Here is a 13185-nt window from a genome sequence, read left to right on the forward strand (position 1 = left end):
CCACCACATCACTCAGGGACACCACCACATCACTCGGGGACACCACTACATCACTCAGGGACACCACCACATCACTCGGGGACACCACCACATCACTCTGGGACACCACCACATCACTCTAATACACCACCACATCACTCTAATACACCACCACATCACTCAGCCCAACCACATCATCACTCAGCACCACAACAGCACTGTCCTTGCTTGCTACCAACAAGCATTGCCATAGCCAATAGGACTTGAATTAGGAAAGTGTAAGCTATTGGCTTTGTGAATAACAATGCTATTAATTTAGATATTTTCAAAGCCAACACATATTTAAAAATTTGTCATTTACAATACCAATAGCTCACACGTTCCTAATGCGAGACCTATTGCATTGCAAATGCTTGTTTTTTAAAATGTTACTTGTAGCGATGGCGCTGACTCTTTGCTTGGGTGAAATCAATGGAGAGCAGCAGTGAACATTAGCAGCGGCACTGCGGGCTGGAATAAGGAGCAGCGAGGCAGGGATGACACCCTGGCGCAGAGGCTGCTACAGAGGCAGCGGCAGACCAGCGACAGCCCTGCCAGCTCTGGGATTTCAGTGCTTTGAGAGTTTAAGCTATTAGCATTGTAAATGGCAATGCCTTTTATTTATGTTTTAAAAATCAAAACATAAATAAAAGACATTGTTATTTACAGTACCAATAGCTCACTCAAACTCACGGAAAGGAGACCTGCTGCATTGCAAATGCTTGTTTATTAAGGCACTGAGAGGTTAAGTGTTGATCAGAAACACAGGATGTTGAGCGGCTGCCGAGAATCGAAACTGTTTTTTACTTCCAAAGTCAGCAGCTTTGGCCGCACGCCACATCCTCTCTAGGACTATGGGTTGTTAGCTTGAGCACAGTTATTCATAGAGGGCTGTTTTTAAAATTATTTTTATACTCGAAAATAAACGTTGGTACATCGTAAGAAATATCTGCTTCAGGCCACACCAATCGTATCAGTTCTACCACGGTCATATCACTTGTTGGTTTTAAGATCGCGGCATAGAAGAAGTGGTCTTACGGCCAGAGCTCCAGTCTTTCAAGCTGAAGAACCATGTTCGAACCTCGGCGTGGGCTCAGCAACTGTTATACTGGTAAATCACTATCTCCCCGTGCATACTACAAAATAAATAAAAGTCAGAGCTGGCGACGTTGGAACTGGGAAGCCAGTCTGTGGTGGTCAAATATATTATTTTTGTGATTGTAACTGGTGCTAATGGAAAGCGCTCCAACACCTTCGTTAGGGTATAAAACTGCAAAAAGAAAGGAAAACGCGCCGCCATCAGCACTCTGAACCTGCACCTAATATAAATATAGTGTGCGCATGCGCATCCCGCGAACGCGCGAGGCAGTCGCTGTAGGAAGATGGGCGCGCGCTCGCGGCCTGTCAGTCGTCGCGCGGCAGCTCAATGCAGCGGAGTGGTTGGCGAAGAACTGCAGGCGTTGCTGCTTCCCGGCAGCCCACGCGGGCAGGAAACGACAGGGGGGTGTAGACCTGACCACCCTCTTCCTGCTAGACAGCAAGCCCTGCTCCTGCAAGGGGATGAGCCCCACTGGGGAGGGGGCGAAACTCTGAACAGGAACTACTCAAACTAGACTAAGGTAAGAGGCTGGGTGTCCCATCTGCCTTTGATCCTGGTGCTGCCATCGCTTGGAGCAGGAGGACCCATTGCCACAACATAGTGGGAGGTGGTCCCGCTTCTGTAACTTGTAGTAGGGCATGCTAGTATCCCCACCTTTCTGCTCCAACCTGTAGGGGTCTGACGCCACCAGACAGCGGGCTCCATCGCCCACAGCTGTTACCATTAGGAACACTATGGCAAGCACCCTTGGGGGCCACCACGAGCTGCCTGTGCCACCAGTGACAGTTATTTTACGATACTGCGGTGGCGTAGCTTGGACAAAATTCAGAACCTCCTGCGACTACCACCAAGCGCCTGCCTTGTGACTCCACCGGTGCTCGCTTTATGGCAGTGTTTTTCATGTGTTCCCTGTGCGCTTCACGATTGATGTATGCCTTGTTTATCTGTGGTACAGAGTGAATACACACTTTGTTTTTATTTAGGGTGTAATCGTAGTGCACTTGTAAAGAAAATGTGTTATTTTCATAAATTGATTATTGCAGTTTTGATATTTGGCCGTGGCTCTGGTATACTTTGTGTTGGTTGGACCTATGTCCCTATTAGGGCGGCGAAGGTCGGCATTTTTCTGTTCCTTCAATGCTCATATGTTCGTGTTAGTTAATAAATCATGTTTTATTTACAACAAATCACTTATATCAAAATGATTTTTGGACATGATGCGACCATATAAGAATTGGTCACATATCACATCTTATAGGACCGTCAACATCAAAAGTGACTGTACATTTTAACTTAAACACCTCTCGGGGCTTTTTACAGATGGTTCTGTTGGTGGAGAAACGGGTATCTGCCAAGCGACCCGCCTCCTTCCTTAAACTAATCTACTTTGTCATATTTGTCTACACATTGTCATTTATTTGCGTTTATAATTGACTTTGAGCATGTGAAATTTCGCATAACAAACCCGAAGAAACGGCAGAGCGATGTTAACTGTTTTTATTGCTGCTGAAGCATCTCAAATAAAACATTCAACACAGAAAAGTCTGGCTGAGACAGGGTTATTAAAACCTGGATAACTCTGCTAGGGAAACATGACCATGAAATTGGATCAGCACACAGACACGACTGTTTTACATTACACGTTTTCATCACACAAATCTGTAAACATGTCACACGTCACACATATTTGCAGTGTCAGGCACACGGAGGTGACGTTAATTTAGCAGAATCACACTGTTGTTGGTCAATAGCAAACTGAGATAATTTAAAATACTGAACTCCCTCTTTCACTCAGATTTCATACCACAAGCACACACCTCCCTTCACTTAATAAAAAGGGGAGTGGGAGGGGACTGTCACTGCCTCCAACATACAGAATGTTCAAACCTTCTACCACCCTCCTAAATGTCAGTAATGACGACCTCTAGCGAAGTGTCGCGGATACCCCATTTGTTATTGTATTCCGCGGTGATTCACACTGAGGTGGGCGGTGACGTTGCCTTTTGCCCACGAGATATGACTAAGCCTCCCAGTATAATGTTTAGCTCTTTCGCTCATCGCAAGTTGTAGGCGCTTTTGGAACCGTGATACTTAAGTTTTTTCTGTCGTTCGCTATCCTGAGGCTGAGAAGCTGCACGTCTTTCATTCTTCCGGTCTACCGTTAAGAGGCTTGTGGCTTTTTTTGCTCTCTACATCTCGAAGGACGTTATAAAACGTCTTAAATATTTCGTTCTGTATTCTAGCAGCAATGCATTTATTGGTATAAATAACACGGGCACTTTTTCGCAGTTTTGTTAGATGCCCTTTCTGGGCATTTATTTTTCCAAAATTGCTTGCACTGCCTTGCTTTTGCTGCAAAATTATCGAATGTGTCTCTTACTCTGTCGGTTTAGCTCTGCCAAGTGTTCAAAGAGGTGGACATGAGAAAAAGGAGCATGTGGGATTCACAAAGAGATTGACCAAGGTGCTCAACTTTGATGCATGACACGTTTTCAGGGTATCAGTAATCGTACATTGAATCTAACCACCCCGCCCCCTAAAAAAAAAACACCTTATTTTCATATTCATTGGTTATCCTGAAAATCTGACAAGGAACTGGACGTCTTGGAACTGTGTTGGACACCCCCCTTAAAAAAAAAAAACTATTGCTTTGCTTCCATTTTTTTACTTTATCGAACTGTTAAAGCAGACTCTTAGTACATTGTTACTGTAGCTGTGCAATCTTGCTACTTTGGTATCAGTAATTGTTCTCTCTACCCTCTTCATGGTTGTGACATGAACTCCGTAACATTATTTACTGTGGGGATTATCTTGATTAATCTTTTTAGCATGCACTAACAAGCAGATAGATTCACAAGGCTTATTGAACCTAAACGTACACCAAATGAATCCAACAGCTTTATAGAACATTTTATAGCTAATTCTGAAAATGTATCTCGTATGTTATTTTGTGCCGGAACACATAGACGTTCTTTGGATCTTACTAGTTTGCCATAGTTTAACAACTGTGGCTTGACTCAAGACTCAGACGACAGGATGCACTTTAATTTGGCAGGGCTCGTGATTTCTTGTGTGTTTCACACATCCCAGCTACAATTATTGAGAGAGCCTAGCATCATGTCATTTTTTAATCAAAAGTTTACTCATTAGAGTTTCACATTCATAGTCTACTGTGTGAGTTATAGGGGAGGGATGGTCTGTGAGTATTGTATGTCGCACAGTCTTATACTGGTTTAGCATTAAAGCTCTTTTGGGTGTTCCAGGGATTACTACTCAAACTATTCTTAGGTTTCTATCTCAAACGGTATTGGAAAATATGCTTTCCAGTAGTGCAAATGGGCATATTTCTATGCTAGGTAAGTGTTTTAGCCTCACTGAGTTGCATATTAATATTCTTGAAGCTTGACGAGTGAGACCAGATGGTTCTACTGAATCACTGATTCATTTGTGTAATATACCTGCATTCCAGTTGGAACCTAAAAACAGGAGAAAAGGTACTTTGAAGAGAATTCATAAACATGTAAGACAATTTAAGACCTATTCATTTGTGACAAACTCGTTAGCGCACAGGGACCATCACAGTCCTACCCACACACATGCATGCATTTCCCTATCCCTCCCCACACACTGCGATTTTTCTTTGTGTGGACTTTTCCTTCAAAATCAGTATGGCTATTTAGATGGTTGAAGCACCCACCCCCCAAAAGGAGGAAGGATCCCACATTTGGACCCAGGTTGGGCTAACTCAGCCGTTCATCCATCTCAGACTAGTGGAATGCGGGTATATAAACTCAGTATGCTGTATGCACTGTTAATGAAATACAGTTTAGAGCGTGGTTGCAAGCATTATATGTACTTATGAATATAATTAAGTTCGCTGTTACTTATTGTGAGGCTTTGTATTCCTTATGCAGTGGAGGGATGAGCATCAGAGTGTGTTACAAAAGAAAAAGCTAAAATATACATTTGTTACAGAAGCATATTAATCACATTACAAATATAAATTAATATAATTATTAGTAGATAAAGAACGTACACGAGAACAGTAAATTACTTTGGGGGAAGTAAAATAAGGCAGTAAATGCACGTCATATGACAGAAGTGAGTGAAAGGAGTGATGTTCAGATTAGTTATGTAGTTAAGCCATTAGGGGAAGACTATCAACGATTTACAACAACTATGCAGTTGTTAACCAGTACGTAAAATAATTGGAAACAGTACGAATCACAGTTAATAAACAAATAAAGAGGTTATAAAAAGTGCCTATGTGTTCCCTTTCACCTGGAAATACTTGATGTAGGTGTCATTCATTTTCTGCAAAAATAGCAATAAAAAAATATCTGCTCCCCATTGGCCGGTCCCAAGAATGTATTCTGTGGTTTGGACTGTGGCCTCTGGTTAGATACAAATTTGTTAGTGGGGGGGTCATGAAACCATTTCTTTGGGCTTCGCATTCTAATCACCCCTACCCTTCCAGACTGAGGGTGTTCTCTATTTAACAGTGCCTCATGGACGCTGCAGGTACTGCATTACTCCAACCATGTGTCTGGGGTTTGAGTGGACTACTTCGTCAATTCTGCCAATCATGCTTCACATGATTGGTTTAATGTCCTTCTGAGAAAAAAATGGCTGACATTATTTTCTCTGTACAGATCATTGTTCATCTGATTGCCCAAATCTGTAACTTGGGCACCGGCCAAATAGTACATATTATAATTAACCATTGGAAATGATCTCTGTAAACTCTACATGAAACACTTAATTCTTCTGACAACAAACCTCAACTCCTCTGCTTTTTAAAACAAATGTAAATGCTTATTAAGTTAACAGCTTATTCTTGAAATGTGTAGGAAGCTGGCAAACTATTTGGAATCAATGTAACATAGTGGTGTACTAGTATCTATAAGTGTGACACATTGTGGGCGATATTGCATATTAAAATGCCTAGAAAGTATGGAAATGCAGACATTACAAGAAGGAAACTAAAGACAGACAGACAACCGTATTTAATAGCAAGCACCTAAGTTTCTGGATATATATATATTTCCAACAAGAGTGCGCTGGAGCATTGGTACGGCACTCGACAACACCCTGCCATGCGGCTATCCATTGCAGTTTACCCTCCTGCTTGCTTTCATCTTATTGCTGCCAACTCGTTTTAGGGTATTCAAACCCCTTGTTCATGGGCTAAAAAAGACATCTGAGGCTCGCACTTCAGTATTTCCGGTTTCTTTTTATTGGTATCTCAGCCCCCAGTGGGTGTACCAAAATGTATCTCCATGGTGGACACCTCCAACTAACACTAATGCGATGCAGAGTAGGTGTTCCCGTGCAAAAACATACAAGAAAACCACAACACCACATTCACAACAAACTGCCAGATCAGCCAAGCAAAACAAAAAAAGGGGATAACTTGCCCTAGCACCAGGAATTTTACACCTGCCTTTTTCTGGTGTTAAGCAGGACGACTACCTGCAGTATGGAAGGGAACACAGCCAGGAGCCTTTTAAGATGCAGGTATTCCAGATGGAAGGTGTCTGCCTAAGTTAGCACCACTAAAATGACAGTATTTTTGGTTAAAATAAATGGTCAGACTTAGAGGACGCTGATTGCCGTGGTCACCATGCTTCCAGCCTCACTGTGACACCTGGCTTCCAGCAGGGGCAGTGTTGGGCCGGGAGCTAAAAGTAGTGATGATGGGACTTTTCAGGCAATAATTGGCCATTCACAATGTATCTTCGGCTAACGCAGGATTTTAATTCGCCATCGCGATGATTAGTACGTGGGTTTTGACACCCTTCCCTGTTAATATCGCCATGTACCACGCTAACATGGCGATATTAATTAGGGTTAGGCAGGGTTAACTTTTCTGGCGATGACTGATGGTGGCGATAGTTATCACCTGTCTTTGTGAATATCCCCTTAAGTGTTTTGAAGATTGATTGGTTGCCATGATAAAAATGAATTTGCCTCACTTATATCACTCTTCTGTCTTTATCCTTCCTTACAAGCAATAATTTCTTAGATCATAGAATCCTTTGCTCTTCCTCATATGCACAAGAAGGTATCCTCCTGCCCTTCTTGAATTTCCTTAAAGACAACTTACCTTTCCACTTTCACTATTAGCTGGGAATTACATTTCAGGGTAAAAGAGACAGTGTAGTGAAATAAGACTTATCATGCATGTTTTGACTAAGGCAGCAACATGGCATAAATGTGATGATGATAGCTGTGGTAGGTGTATTTTAATTCACTTTTAGCCCCACTTTCTCCGACTTCCGTTTTATTCATATTCTTTTTGAAGAGGAAAATTGATAAATACAGACATCATGACTTGAGGTAAACCAATAACTCTCATAGTTTAACATTTCTCTCCGGTTTAGATTCAAGTAACATGTTTTTGATCTTCAATGTAAAGATCAAATATTTTTGAAAAACAATTCAAAGAGAACGTCTTTGACAATAGTGGAGGTATTTTGGTTTATTACACTTACATCTTTGAAAGACCCTTATGCATCATTTGATTCTTTCTGATACAAGTTTTGTAAATTTGATTAAATGGTATTTTTTCTAGTGCAAACTGCTACTTTATGATACATTTCCCACGCATTTAAGTGTTGCAAATAAAATAATATGTTTAAAAATTCTCATAAAGGCATGTTCTCTTAAGGAATAAAGTTACAGGTCCTAAGTAAACAAAAAAGCTGGCTATCGGAAAATCTTCTACACATGTACAGTTAAGTATGTGGAGAAGTGTGGCTCACTGGTTAGAGGAGGCAGACCTGGAAGCAGAGATCAGCCCGGGACCAGGGTTCAATTCCCGGCTCGGCGGGGTCTTGAGTCCTAAAATGTCCATGGACTCGACAATTCTCGCTCCAGTGCCAACTCAATTCACGGGTTCACACTCTGCGACTCTGGGCAATAGCTTGCTTAATCTCCACAACGGCCCCTCGCGGCGGGATGCCTGGCTTTCACCTTGCGGATACCCTGCCTGGGTTATCTCACAGGGGAATACCAGGACGGGTTCCCTAAGCAAGCGCTTAGAAACCGCTTGGTGATTTGCGCTATATAAATTCCTGTACAAGTAGTAAGAGCAGTGGGAAGTAAGAATAATCACATATTTAAAACATTTTTAATCTCTGTGTTTTAGTATACATATATGTTGTGTCGATTGTCATATTAGTGGGATTTTTGTACCGTGTGACCAATGTTTAAAAGATGATTTTAAGTCAAATACAGTTTATAGCCACTCGCTGTATGGTTGAAGCTCTGTGATGCGAAGGTCATGTGAATACCTCAGTTGTGGGGGTCTTAACTGGGTGGGTTGTAGCAATGCATGACAGTCTAACCCCCAGAAACCCAATTTTTTCTGCATTTTAACAATGGACAGGGGCTTTATGTTTCAAATTGTGCTTTAGAAATGGAAAAACAAATTAAGAACAATGAGACAAATACAACGTTATAAACAACAGGGTGATAGATTTGCTGGTAGCTAAGGGTGCGTGAAATTCATCTAATTTTCTCGTAATTAAATACAATTTCGACTAAGTTACGTGAAACACAGTTCCTTGTTTTTGTGCTATATTTTTAGGTGCAATGCCTCTTTGTGTCAATTTTTGACGTGATGGTACATTTCGAGTGGAAAAAATCAAAAGCACCTCGAACAGCAGCACCTCGCTTTCTATTGTTTCTCTAGGTTAACAATAGATGTTACTATAAATGACACATAATTACGTTAAGTGGCGTAATGGTGTCTTTTTGGCAATATCGCGTAACATGCGTGAATCAAAATTAGGAGCATTAGACTGGTGTAATTAAAATTTCACCCAGGCCTTCATTAAATCATAGGGTTGGCTCAGCGAATTGCATCATATCTGAAAGTGTACATGTTGAGAGTCCAAAACCTACGAGATCCTGGCAACTTGAACAAGTGATTGGCATGTAGAGCCCATTTGAGGCCGAGGCTTACATTAGATGATTAGAAGGACAACATTCTCTAAATCAAAATCATTAGATTGGAAATTAAGACTTGGGATTCTGAATTTTAAGCTTGTGTTTTTGTTCCAATAAGAAGTGCTTTTCAATACATGGACCCCGGCAGTTTACAGAACTAAATAGCAATTACCAATGCAAATTGCCTGGAATTTGCAACTCGTACGCATGCACAATTCCGTCACCTGTCTCCATTCGTGTGTTTTTGCATTTATTTGCGCTTGTTGAATTGTGAACTGGACTAATTGGAACAAAAAGGTAAATATAAAATGAAGTCATGAAATGTCTTCATTTCTAGAAATCAGTCCCTTCTGTCTTGTATTTTACAATGTCTCCATGGTGCGTCCATTTTGGACCATGATTTGTTGAATGCGAACATCATCCTTTATTCAGTGCCTGTTAGCTTCAGGCTATGCCTTACTGAATGTTTAAGGTACCTGAACCCCGTGCTGAGCTTGTGCCGGTATTTGTCTGTGGCTGGCAAAGTACTTATTTTTCAACATCATCCCTTAATTATAATAGCCTACCACTTGGTGACAATTTTGACTTTTTTAAGACCAGCAGAATCTTTCACAATCCCATATACTTAAAAACCATAATGAAACTGGCTTGTTTAGTCCTCCTTTCAGCTCGAGATGGCTTGAAGTAGTCTAAAATATCAAACTTGTATCGGTTAGCAGTGGCATTTGGCAGACCCAAATGGGGAAATGTGAGGGGTGATTGTGAAGGAACGCTAACCAAGATTCAACTGTCCCAATTGGTTTGATGACGCTTACAATTCTATTTCACCCTTAGAAAACCTTTGTTGGGCAGAATTGAAAGAGAATACATTTGTTGCAGGGTGAAAGTATTATGTGGTATGGCAGGGTCGCCTTCCCATGTAATACTAGCACAATACACAAAGATGGACCACAGGTACTCTCTTAGTACACCTTATCTCATTCCTGGTAAAGTGGCAAAGAACAGACAGCCTACTTAGAGGAACATGTGTTAGGCATTTCACCTCACCAACATGGACGATGAGTAAATGACATGACTCAGGATAAATCCAACACCATTTTTTAAAAATAGCTCTGATTTTTATATATTGTTATACAACAAAACAAAATCAATACATACAGTATAAATGGAGTTATCAATTTTAAAGCATTAACTAAATCAGTACTTTGCAATGTGAAAACATGAACGTTGCGATCAATGGGAAAAATACATATATGCAATCGGTTACTTAGAGAATTAGTTCAAGGGAACCCACTTGGAGTTAAGGTCTTGTTAGTCCCTAGACCAGTTCATGACAGCTAGCACAATCTTACCTTGCTCAGAGGAGTGGGGTGCAGAGGTGTAGTTTAGCTATCAAATGTACCTGTCAAGCAGGCTTGCGGGATTTAAATGGTTACCTTATCAGAAAGCTACTTGCGAGGCGAGTTGAGCAAACTCTTTGGAACTTAAGCAGAGAGCTGGCCCTAGATCTGGAGTCTCCAGGCAGATCCAAACTACCTGGCTTGGGGGACTCGAGTGCATAGGTGCTCTTGGCTATCCATGGTGCTGAACTGGATCCGAGGCCAGAGGAGCTGGCAAGTGTGCCAAGAGAGGGCAAAAACGAATGCAAGATCTTTGCGATGGAGCCACAAGAGTGGATGATCATTAGTGCAGGTAAAGCTCTGCTCTTGAAGGGTTTAATAAAGCAGGTGCTGGTCAGACTGAGACCCAACAAGCCTTGGTACCTGCAAGCACTCCAATTGAGGAAATTTTTAGCCAGAGGACCCTTGTAGAAAGCTGTGCCTCGCTAAGAGTCGGGACTACAGTTCTGAGAAAACACTTCTCAAGAACTTTGAGCGGCCACGCCAGACGGCTCGGGGAACAGGTAGTGGACTTATGGGTTTGTGCATGCCGAGTGACTGCATGGGACTAGTGCCTTTAGCCTAAGGAGTTCTTGTGAGGTCTGGAGTTTGCAGAGTGTTTTGCCTTCCTTGTGAAACCGGCCTCATGCCTTGGTCGAGTCGAAATCCAGCAGGTGCAGGGTGGCTGCCACAGGTGCAGAGCTTAGTGCCTGTCTTCGTGGAGTCCTGTTTTGCCTTTGAAACTGTCTCTTATTGTTATCAGGTTGAATCTAAGGTTTTGGTGTATGGGGTGCCCCTTAAAACCTGGATTTAGGGGGTTTTATTGGGTGTGCCAATGGGATCTAGTCCTGCAGCTAATCCACCCCAGTATTGATGAAACTAGCCAGAGCATGATTTCTAGCCTAAACGGTTCATTTTTTTTCTATTTTTACATTGTACTGTGCTGTATAGCACTCAGACCTACCTGGGGGGCTTGCCTGGACTCGGTGACCCGACCTACCCGCCCCGGTCCGACGCGGTAATTAGTACCGTTGCGCGGAGGGCGTGGTAGGCAGTCAGGCACTTCCGGGTGGGAGAGTTAGCGTTCTAGCCTGCAGGGGAGGATCAAGCATAAATTCCACATGCCCCAGCGTTCGCGCAGCGGGCGTGCCGCGGGCGCGCCGAAGGCGTACCTAAGACAAGCCCGTCTGCGCCCGTCCGCGGCCGGATGGGGCCTGGGGCCAGGACCCCTGGAGGATTTACGGCTGCCCTCACCTTCTCTCGTCAGGAGTTGCTTGATTTGCGCATTGACACTATGCCGCAATGTAGGCATGGTATTGAACTCAGTGGGGGTGACCTAGCTAGGGCATGCTGCCACTGTGGACATTCGTTTACTTGTGGCGCACGCCGTGAAGGAACCCACAGAGAGCTTAGAGGTGCTCTTATTAATTGTAGGTCTCTTAAGAAACATAGGCTGGAAGTCTTCGACTTACTGCAGGATAGGAAGCTGGATAGTTTATTTATTACTGAATCATGGCTGGATGAGGACTCAGCCCCTGAAATATTGGAAGCTCTGCCCCCCGGTTATGGGATATGTAGGCTAGATAGAACCTGCGGGAGGGGGGGGATTGCGGTGATCTATAAGAATGACATTAACTGCTCCTTGGAGCCGGCGCCCATTTTGGATGGGGAAGCGGGCGTCTTCTCCATAATGATCAGCAATACCTTCACTATTAAAGGTCTATTGGTGTATAGAGCCCCTGGAGGCAGTACTCAGTTCTTAGCCAGTCTTATACAAAATGTACTGCCCTCGGCCATGCGTTACGATACATTTTTACTATTAGGGGATTTTAATCTGCACTTTGATGATGCCTCTAATATCCAGGCCCAGGAAGCTCGTCAAGACCTAGGTACTTTGCAAATAGTTTTAAAATCTGAACTACCCACACATCGGTTAGGCCACCTGTTAGATCCTATCTTTTGTAACTGGGAAGTCTTGAAGGTTGATCCTCCGGAACCGCTGATCTGGACGGATCATTTTATTGTGCCATTTCGTTTTGAATGCTCCAGGGGTAATACCTACGTGGATAGGGGTGGCACCACTAAAAGACAGAGAAAGTGGGCCAGGTTCTCTCCTGAAAATGTTGCCGCATCCTTGATTCAGGAGGGTCCTCCAGACGGACTAGGTTTGAATGCGGATGGGGCTAGTGTAGCCTTGAACCATCGCATTCAGCGTGTCCTCGATAAAACGGCCCCATGGTCCAATATGGGACCCGCGCGGCGAACTAAATCGGCAGCATGGTTTAATGGTGAACTTAAAGCAGCTAAGACGGCTTGTAAACGCCTTGAAAGAATATGGAGAAAAAGCTACTCACCTGCCCCTGAGAGGGCGTATAAACAGGGTTTGAGAGGGTATCATGTCCTGATAAGGAAAGTTCGTGCGGCCTATTATGCTGAGGGGATTGAAAAAGCAGACTGTTCTGCTAAGGAGCTCTTCCTAGTTTACAAAGCAATATCTTCTTTGGCATCCACACGAGAACAGGGTGTGGGTTCAGTGCAATCCTGCAATCAGATAGCTGAATTTTTCTATAAAAAGGTGCATGATATCTACTCTACCTTTCCCGCTGAGGCTAGGACGGGTTTTATAGGCAGGGAACCATCTGGGGAGGTTTTCCTGGAAGAGCACAGTTTGAGCGCTTTTTTGGTTCCTGGGGTGGAGCTGTTTATCAAAGTAGTCAGAGGGGTAAAATCTGGCTT

At 43.1% G+C, this 13185-nt stretch overlaps 1 protein-coding gene across 1 annotated transcript in view; it reads left to right on the forward strand.

The window, feature by feature from the left end:
* The first annotated feature begins 1382 nt into the window (after positions 1-1382).
* Positions 1383-13185, forward strand: part of TYK2 (tyrosine kinase 2) — a 523599-nt gene continuing 511796 nt past the window's right edge. The window contains exon 1 of the mRNA XM_078640035.1: positions 1383-1637. The gene's annotated coding sequence lies outside the window, so the exon portion shown is untranslated. The remainder of the gene's footprint in view (positions 1638-13185) is intronic.

Source organism: Lissotriton helveticus, chromosome 1_1 (genome assembly GCF_964261635.1).
Source record: "Lissotriton helveticus chromosome 1_1, aLisHel1.1, whole genome shotgun sequence".
NCBI lineage: Eukaryota > Metazoa > Chordata > Amphibia > Caudata > Salamandridae > Lissotriton > Lissotriton helveticus.